Genomic DNA, 11,264 nt, shown 5'->3' on the forward strand with positions numbered 1-11,264 from the left:
TATTTTATGCTTTTCAGTGGATTACTGATTTATCCGTGAAAACTATATTTGATAATTTCACAGTGAAAATTATCAAAATATAATTTCACTTTTTTCAATGACGAAACTACTTTTTTAAGATTTTCCCCATGTGGTACCTCAATTTTATTTTTACTGACAATTCTGACAATGTCAGGCTGTTAAAAGAAATAGCAAAGCTGAAATAGATAAATAACTTAAATGTCAAAAGTAATAAAGAGAGAAAACTTACTTCTATTCATTCAAATTCCAATCACCAAATTTCGTCTCTAAATTTTTTTGTTTCGTTTTTGCAGTCTGAAAAATACATTCCTTCCCCATGCAAACTGCTCTTGATGACATTTGGGCATATTAAAGTATCCTACGAGCAATAACTGCCGTATGCTTTATGAAAAATTGAAAAGCATTGACAGCCATCACTCGTAGAATAAGTAAAACAACCCAGCGTTCCTTAGCAAGCTTCCAAGTTTTCCATTTTCATAGCTCCCTTTCTGAATGTTTCACTTCTGTCAACACTTATTTTTTGTCTGTTACAATCCTCAAATAAGTTTTCTTTCTTTTAAAAAGGTGTATGACTAACAAATCCAAATTATATCCCTCTGAATCTTACACAATTATTTTCCTCCCATGAAATACTCAACTTTAAAAAATGGCTGCCGCTTACATTTTACAAAGCCAGGTCTAATATAAATTCGCAGTAAGTAACAGAAATATGGATGGATGGTTGGATTTTTTCTCCTACAAGAATTGTTTGTTTTTATTATTAAAACAAGCGATCATTCATATTTTTTTAATAAAATGAATAAATATCACCGTCATTTAACCTTGATTGGCGGACTTTTTTTCAGCTCAAGACTTCTTGTTTTTAATGAGAAATTCCGTCTAAATGGGGCTCTCAATAGGGGAAACAGATTTTAATATTAACGTTAAAATTATGGAAATTTCGTTTTAACTTGTTTTTAAGCATAAAATAAAAAGAAAATTTGTCTGTTTGTTGTGTAAGATGTAATTTTATTTCATCTCGTGAACTTTAAAAACAGTATTCTCACTCGTGGCTACGCCACTCGTGAGAATACTGTTTTTAAAGCCCACTCGATGAAATAAAATTTCATCTTACACACAAACAAACAAATATCCTCTATTTATTTGTCCCTATCAGAGCGTAATTTTTTATAATTCTCTGCATTGAAATATGTTATTTTATTGACACAGTCTACAACACTCAAAAAGTAATAGAAGCTTTTTTTGTTTATAAATACATACAGTTTGACCTTAAACCATTGAAGGCTGTGTAATGTGTTAGAAAACAACTATTCTGTATTACGTCATTTATACAATAAGAACACCTGTGTAGCTATTATAATAATATCTCTTTCATTTTGAAGACCAACATTTGTTCAATAAATATGCACAATTCCGTGCATTAAATCATGATACGATATAATATAGCAGATGAATCAGATTTATTTATGTATCAGAAATAAAAACTGTTTTAATAAAGAAATGTTTATATTTTTCATTAAATTTTCATTAAATGTATTGAATATCATTTGGCGTTACAACGTGATCACGATTGCGCTAACAATTAAAGCAGCATGCCTCCAGATTTATCTGAATATTTATGAAAATTTTGAAGATGTATTTAAAAAGTAAATATTTTGGAGTGAACAAAGAAAGTAACTATTTACACATTGCAAACGACTCCTGCAATCCACGTAAATTACGTAAAAGAGGTCAAAGTTTACAAAACAGTCCTTGTAATATCTGGACAGGTGATAAATACTGCAGAATCAGTCATAAATTGCACATATAAATTATTTCTTGAATCTTGAGTCATTTTACTTTTCTTACAATCTTAGTACGTTTTCCTGGTTTGATTTGCTTGATATATTTGGTTCATCTCGAGTCATCTGGAAGCATGCTGCTTAGATATACAATCAAAGCACGAATATATCCAAATGACATAGGTCGTATCTGCCTATATGCAAATCAGGGAGCAAGAATACATTAAATAAATTCATTAAAACTAGTCTTCAAACAATATGTAATCATAACTTATATTAAAAATCAACTAGTCTTCTGTCTTTAGTGAGTAACGTTTTGTTAACTCTAATTAAAAAGCCTTGATTAGACATAAAGATATGCTAGTTGTATCATTATTTATAATATTTATAACATATAACGAGCTTGGAAACTGGACAAATTGCGTTTAATAGTCGACGCAGAATTCCATACAAATTTCACTTCATACAGTATACACTATATTTTAGCCGTGTATGTCATTGACACCGATAATTACGCATGGAGATGTCTTAACTGATATGCACTAAGGCTCAATAAATATTCATAATACTCTTTTATTGACCAGGGCATATCTATTGATATTTTGATAAACTTAGATTAGCATAATTAAGGGCAGTACATATGTCACGCACCGATGTAAATTGTAAATTATGAACCATTCTTTGTACCGCAGTTCATTTCAGGTCAAATCATTGCAAATATCCATATTTTTGCTTCAAATATTGAAGACGTAATCACATTCACCATGCGCGATTATATTACTTAATATACGAACTATATTATGGAGGAAGAAAATAAATCGAAGAAGAAACTTACGAAGTTAGAAAAGCAAACTATGATGATGTTTAATATCTGTATCAGGGACCTTGGCTGGTCGGACATGGAATGCATACAAACCATTTGGCGCCGTATTAAATATTTAAAACATGACATAGAACAATTATTTGATCAGCTGCAAGAATCGTATAATCTTTTAAGGCTGTATAGATTGTGAGATATGATGCTTCTGCTCATTATTTCTTTACAGTAATTTACTGTTGGTGCATTGAAGTTAAGATTTTACCCTTAATCTTAATTTACAGAAAGAGAGTTTGGTCTTTGTGCTCAAATATGTTTTAATGATATGAAAACATTACAACACCACCCCCCTACTGTTAATATGTGTTTTAAATATATCGAATTCATTGGTATAAAAAGAACTCCCGTACGTTTTATAAAGTATTGACATAACTCCTCTGTATCGACATTAGTCACATAACTCTATATATCAAATAGTACCAAATGCTGGCGACTCCTTTGGTATATAAGTCTTCATATCTTATTGATAAAGACATAATGTGAAATGTAAAAACGTATCGTACAACGAGTTGAATGAATATAACATCAGCAAAATTAGTTTCACACAACAACGACATACGTCATCCCTAGAATAAATATTTTCTTCAAAGAGTAACAAAAATATGAAATTCAATTGCATGCACGGAGAGCAGTTGTGACAAATGCACGCTATCAACCTTTCACTAACAAATTGGAAAACATCCCCAATTTTCGTTATCATGCACGTACGGTTATAGCACCAACATTGCAAATAAATCTTGTATGTGGACATTTGGTATTTAAGTTTCACTGTTATATACGTTGCATCATTTCAAAATTTTCTTATGATTATGGTGATTCTAGATTAAGTGTTTATTCCAACAACATTTCAATACATTCAAATAACACCTAGGACGATAACTTTATTTCATACGCATCTACAATCAACATTACCAAATTAAGTTATACAATTTAAAAACAAATTGTTTTCATGAAACTAGGCTACCAATTTAATTTTAATTTGAATATTGCGATTTAGAAAAGTAGGAACATAACTATTTGAAAATACAGTATTCAATATGCTTCTACTAACTTTGAGATAAAACGGCGGAAAAGGATATCTTAATATACAAATACATATATAATGTGGCGGGAGTAAACATGCTGTAATAATAAAAAAATGTTATTATGCTTTCCTCTAAATTTATCTAATTTTTTCCAAACAAATTGCATTGTCTTTGACGAGGTGTTCTCTTGTCCTCAATAAAATAAGAGTTTAATACATATTATGTATATAATGAAACATTTCTTTTGTCTTAAAACATTTTACTGAATATACTCCAGGGAAATAATGTAAATGAATGGCATAAAATAGAGATATAAATTATCCAATTATTTAAACAAGAATGTCTCTGATTCTTATTGACTTTGTTTTGTTAAAGGATATCACAGTGCTTCTAAATATACCAAACAATATTTTAACTATCTTTTTATGAGTGTTTAGATCCTTAAAAATAAAATTTATGTACCATGTCGTCAATGATAATGCCAAAGAAAGTGTCCAATTGCAATACTTCTTAATTTGATTGAATGAGTTACTTAGATATAAATTCAAAGATAATCCCTCTGATTCTGCGCAAAGTAACACAATAAAATAAATGTTGGCGATTTCGCATGTACAGACAATCAACAATTAACTCTGATAAATAAGATCTTAATACATACAGATATACTACTTGTATCATTATTTATGAAGTTTATAGCGTAAAACGAGCATAGAAAATCGAACAAATTTCCTCTTACAGTCAACGCAGCAGTTCATACAGTACTGTACTCAATATTAGTTGCAGCCGTGTTTATCATTGCCATAGAAAATTACACATGGAGATGACTTAGCTGATATGCACTAAGGCTCATTAAATATTCATAATACTCTTTTATTGACCAGACTATATTCTAATGTATTTACATTTAGCATATTTAGTAAATAAAATTATATGGCAGTTACTATGTCATAAAGCGATGGAAACAGTAAAATATGCAACGGAGGTATTCCTTTTACCGCGATTCATTTCGTGTCAAACCATTGCTAATATCCATAATATTGTTCTTAATATTGAAAACATAAAGTGAATGTAAAGTATAACATCAGCAAAAAAATTCAAACATATTCACCATACGCGATTATATTACTTAATATACGAACTATAGCATGGAGGAAGGAAATACATGTATGTACAAAATGCAAACACCAAACTTATGATGAAGTTTATTATATCTATGTCATGGACCCTGACTAGACGGACATGGAATATGTAAAAAGTTTCGACATAACTCCTCTGTGTCGACATAAGTAACATGGACAACTCCATATATCAAATAGTACCAAATGTTGGCGACTCCTTTAGTATAAAGTCTTTACATTCTCTTTTTAAATATTGATAGGGAAATAAAGTGAATGTAAAGTATAACATCAGCAAAAAAATTCAAACAACACATCAATGGAAAAAATATTCCTATCGAACAGTAACAAAAATGTGAATTCAATTAGTATAATAATTAGGAATGAAATTAAAAATCCAAACATGAAGAGCAGTTGCGACATATGCACGCTATCATCCTTTCACTAACAAATTGGAAAGCATCCACAATATACCGTTATCATGCAAGTATCCCAGTTTTAGCACCCATATTGCAATGAGATCTTACATATTTAAGTGTCTCTGGTTGTATACTTTGTATTGTTTCAACACTGCGTTTATTTTTGTTACAAATGAACACCATATGTTCTTATGACTTTGATGATTCTCGATTTGAAGAGTTTACTCCAAATATATTGCACTGAAATGAAAATCTGGAAACAAAGTGATCCCTCGGAAGCATTAATCACAACAAAATTACAAGCGAACTGCAGACTCGGTTTGATTGAGTCTGTACATGAGGGATAATGAATACGTGCCACAATTGACACGTTTCATCCTTTTATGCTCATCTATACTTCACTTTATCACTCGCATTTTGTTTAAACTAGCATCTACAAATAATCAACATTTCCAAATTATACTATATAATTTGAAAACAAATTGTTTTCATAAAACTAGGCTACAAAGTTATTTTTATTATTGCGATTTAGAAGAGTAGGACCATTATTATTTGAATATACTGTATAAACAAATAAATATCATATTATGAGTCGTCAGAAAACATTATGTAGGAGGATTGATCAAAAAGTTCTTGGCCCGATGTACTTCCGGTAGTCAGAGAACCCAACTAATGGTCGTCTTACTTTTCATATGATCGCCCTCTTCGTCAACGCATTTAGCTCACCTGTGCTCCAACTTGTTTAACCCTTCAAAATAGAACTCAATTTTGATTCTCAAAGAACTCATTGACCACCTCCATGACATTTTCATTGCTTCCATAACGTCTTCCACGAACCATGGTTTTCAGTTTCGGAAACAGGTAGAATTCAGAGGGGGCCAAGTCCGGAGAAATGGGGGGTACGGAAGAATTTCAAAGCCGCAGTCAGTTGCAGCAGCCATCAGTTTGCTCCTCCTTTTACGTGCGATGTCTTGACGCAGACGTCTCAATTCGGCTGCATAGTACGTATTGTTGGTGGTACAACCCTGCTCAAGATAGTCAATCATGATTATACCCTGACTACCTCCCCAAAAAAATGAAGCCATCATCTTTCCTGCTGATGGCATCCTCTTGAATTTCTTCGGAGGGAGTGAGCCAAGGTGCTTCCACTGCATGCTCTGTTTTTTGGATTCTGGATCAATGTGATGGACCCATGTTTCATCCTGAATTACGATCCGGTAGATAAAATCAGGTTCATAGCGGGAAAAAAAGATATTTGATATCAATTCTTGTCCGATTCTAGTCGTCAGTCAACTGTCGGGGAACATCTAGCGGAAACCTTTGACATGCCATATACATCAGTCAGAATTGCCTGAACTGAACCAAAGCTTTTGCCCCACTTCCCTAGCAATGCTTCGCAGGTCTCGCCTTCTGTCGCACATTACCAGATCGTACACACCTTTGACAGTTTCATCATTGGCGGCCTCTTTTGGCTGGCCAGGCTGCTCAACATATCCAATGCTCTCCCTGTCCCTCTTAAATTCAGCAGTCCATTTTACACTGTGCTATGGAAAGAGGTCTCCTTCCCAAGTGTATCCATGAAGTCTTCATGGATTTCTTTAGGGGACATCCCTTTCTTGAAGAGGTACTTAATGACGGCTCTGATTTCAAGTTTCTCCATTTGGCTTTAATGACACACCCCTCAATGATCAAAGTGTGTCTGCAATTCTTATGTTATTTTGTTGTGATTAATGCTTCCGAGGGATCACTTTGTTTCCAGAATTATGTTACTTTATCTGTGTGAAACCGCGTGTTATTCGGTCAGTAATCTTCAATAAGATATCTGTGTGTAAATGTCAGTATAGTGGCTAGAAGTTTTTCGGGCTCAAACTTCGAAATAACCGAATTGTTTTCTTTGTTTTTTTCTTTCAAATCTGTTTAAAAGTTCTTAAACAAATAGGATATTCTTTGACGAAGTGTTCTCTGCTCCGCAATAAATTAAAAGTTTAATAATATAATGTATTTATCGTTACCAATTGATTAATCATTTGTTTTATTTTATACTGTAAAACATCGTAGTAATAATGTAAATGTTTGGTATAAAATAGAATATAAATGAATGATATGATGTAGGTAATAATTGTTGGACCAATTTAAACAAGCATCTTGTTGGTGCTCCATTAGTTTTTGTTTCGTAAATAAATACGTTTTGCAATGTTGTAATATGTTAATTTGTACGAAGTAAGTTGTGTCATGTAAGTGGAACGTTTGATTTATTTTTAACTTCTCACAGAGACCAAAATAGCAACAGAAATTGTTGTCAATTTTCACATTTGATGTTCAATTATTTTGATTCATTTTAAGATGTGGTCCATAATTAATGTAATTTTGATTTTGCCCCAGATTAATGGTTTTGACTCTGATATGACACACATCGTATGGAGAAAAATAGATTTGCACATTAAGGACGTGAACAAATGTTTCTTCTTATTTCTGTTAGCATTATACAATTATCATTAAACTTATTTAAAATTAAGAAATCGGAATGACACTTCATATGGTTTTTAACAGGTTAGAACCCCGAACAGAGAACGTTTAGGACAAATATATGCCAAATCTTAATTTTGTTGTATACATTTATTAGTCAATGAATTAAACGCACATTATAAATATTTTCTATTGCTGCTAAATGTGTCTCGTAAATGAGCGCCTTTGTCAAGCTAGTATGGTATACATTGTCAGAACTTTCTTGTTGCTTTGACAAATTACATGCAACAAAGTAACACATTTAAACAACATTTCAAGATGAAAACCATCTTAAGCGCATATGTATGATCTTTAATTTGATTTATGACCATCGGTGATTTGTTTTCTTTGAACTAAACTGGATACAGTTTCAGACGACTTTGCAAAGAAGGTAGCGATATAGTCACTCATCGTACAGCATGTGACACGAATCCCCAGATGTATTGCCTTATGCCAACGTTAGTTAAATCTGAATTAAGATATCATTTTATTAGAGCCAGCTTATTATATGAACATATTAGCATATATATTAGGAAAATGGGGTTCAGACAGATCTCAATAGGGTGATATTAGATACAACGTTAAATATTCTTATGTAAGTCAAATAGCATAGAAAGGTTCATCTTAGGTCATAACATATTTCTTATGTACAAGACATCTCAGCTGCAACTAATGTTTTATGTTTTTAATATCATTGCCATTATGCATAAATAATAGGATCATTTCAGAAGGAGGCGGACAGACTACCGTGTAAAAATATAATTTTATCGGTTCAGATAATGGAAATATCTGTCTTAGCAAAATATTAATACAATTCATTAGGAAAAGATTGAGACAAAACAGTTTGATATTTGGCTGGCTTTCAGAGCACCGCTGTTTTAATATTGAAAATACTGTTTTGTCATTGTAATGGCTAGTTGTATGTCGGCTTTAAAATATATTTTATGTTATTATTATTGTAGTAGTTAACAAACGTTTAGCAGTGGCTGACTACTTTAACAATAGTCAGTTGCTTCTCGTAACGCCGTCTGTCAGAGCAAATAATTTAAGGAAAAAACAAACAAACAAAAAAAAAAACTAATCGGGCTTTCTTTCGTGTCTGATCATTTTCTAATTTCGGATGTCTTTTCCAAGTATATTTTCTTTTATTGCCATTTAAAACACGTCAGATGTCTACATAATTGCAAGTGTTCAAAAGTTGTAAAATACATTGTCTTGCTCGAGGGTGATTACTATTACTGTAATTTTTATAATCTTCTGATGGATTAATATCAAGATTCAAATGTCCGCAAATTATCACGTTGTCATAAATATACCCGAAAATCTCATTCTTTCGGGTGAGGAAACTTGGGGTGGGGGGCACTGAATTAAAATAAATCTCTGTTCAAATGTTACGGAAATCAAATTTAGAAGGAATGGTGTTAAGATTGAAATGCCATTTTCAGTAGAGGGGGAGTATTTAAACACAAGCAAAACATTATTTAAATCCATATCGTAACTGTATTGTACATAATAGGAAGGGTAATAGATACCATTATGATATCCTTATTGATGCAAACAGTTAAGTTGTTCATAATAAATTCTGTAAGACCTCAATTTTTGTTTCAATATTTGTACAATCTTAAATACTGTAAAAGAAATTATTATTATATTAATGACAAGTGCGTTTTTCGAATAAATATTACAGGTAGTAAATTATGCTCATACTGCAACCTTCATAGAGAAACAATTGAACATTTTTCTATCAATGCACGTGTTGTGCGATCATACATTAATCTTTTTACCGAAACATGTTATAATCATTAATTCCATAAGCATTTTCAAAGAAATTAAGCACGTCCAAAACACAGACATAATACTATCGTGGAAATACATGCATAATAACGACACAAACGTCTGATATTAAATAATACACAATCGAAGAACGAGCTGCTACATTGATTACATTAATAAAAATGATATAAAATTGTCATACGTCAAGACAATATATTTAGTTTAAACAACCTCCATTATAATGACAAAATAAATGTAAAATAGAGGACATTTTCAAAGGTAAGAAATATAATAATTTTCATACTTGACAACAAAATAGAGGAACATGGAATTCAGAAGAAATAAACCATTAGACATATAATGACGATACAAATTTGTTATATTTAATATCACATTGTTAAAATTGTGTGTATTTCAACGAGTGAATCGATTTCAACAATAAGAGATGATGTTGATCTATTATATATGAAGACAATACGTTAACTATCATGTGCAGCCAATGTGATTATTACACATAGCAGCTGTTATTACATCCATACGGAAAAGAACGATGTTTCCGAAGATAAAGTAAGTGCTGAATGGTCGTTAAGCAGCAACAACAGTACAGCAGTAACGGTGAAAGGAATAGCATCACAAAACTGTTCTCAGCATGTTACATTTAATTTTAGAAATTATCAATTATATCCTCAAGTAACAGTGACAATGTGTATTTAAATTAAAGACAAGATATGGCCCTGAAACTAACAAACTACAAAAGTGCTCTGTTATCACCTCGCCAAAAAGAAAAAAATCATCTCGGAAGGAGTACTTTGTATTACAAAAGTTCAACAAACGTGACTACTGATGTAAAAAGGTCAGATGGAGTTATTTATAGATATACATGTATGTACATTTATGTCTTTGACAACCGTAGGTAAATAAAGTCTATTTCGGTGATCTTATGATTGTGACAAATATGTCTGCAGTAAAACAGCAATTTTAGAATACACACTAACATGTGATTATGATCAAATCCGCAAACTCGTTCGCATGTTTATTATTTTATATTTTAGGTCTCATTATACATTATGATTTGCGAAAAAACATGTACGTTTTACTTTTTGTACTTACAAATTTACTTTATAAATTTGAACCTTTTTACGATGTTGCGAGATAAACTTACTTAAAGAAATCTGTAAGCGTATAGAAAATATGGTTTACCAATATGCAATGTTTGCACAGTTTCTATAAAGCAATTTAAAGCACAGTATTTTATCGCATGTGGTATTAATTGCTAGTCGTAACACATTATGACCTCAAATTACCACCACCAACAATCTAATCTATAGCGGGAGTTATGAGCTATTTGAAATTACATTAACTTAATGAAGAACAAATATGCTGAAAATGAGTTAAGGTTCCCTAAGTTGCTCAATTTCCATCATTAATTATCGGAAAACACAATGTGTTAAATTATGCAAGGGTATTTTTTCAATCTTTGCTAGATTAATGTGTGTTGGACTAACAAACTTCCTTGTTTTCTTGCAACAGTTTTTGCAAAATATGGCAATGCATTCCACAAATGTCCTTCACCAGTCCATCTTATATCATTTTTTTGAGCATGTTTATCCGTATTTGAGTTTCCAAAGACTAGTAAATAAGAATTTCAGGCACGATACCGTCAGTCTTATTAATCGAAAATCGTAAACATGCATACATACATGTTTCTAGTACATAAAAAATACAAAATATCAATGCTTCCGCTGAAA

This window comes from Ruditapes philippinarum, unplaced genomic scaffold, assembly GCF_026571515.1.
Source record: "Ruditapes philippinarum isolate M1 unplaced genomic scaffold, ASM2657151v2 ctg1976_1_1_1_1, whole genome shotgun sequence".
Classification (NCBI taxonomy): domain Eukaryota; kingdom Metazoa; phylum Mollusca; class Bivalvia; order Venerida; family Veneridae; genus Ruditapes; species Ruditapes philippinarum.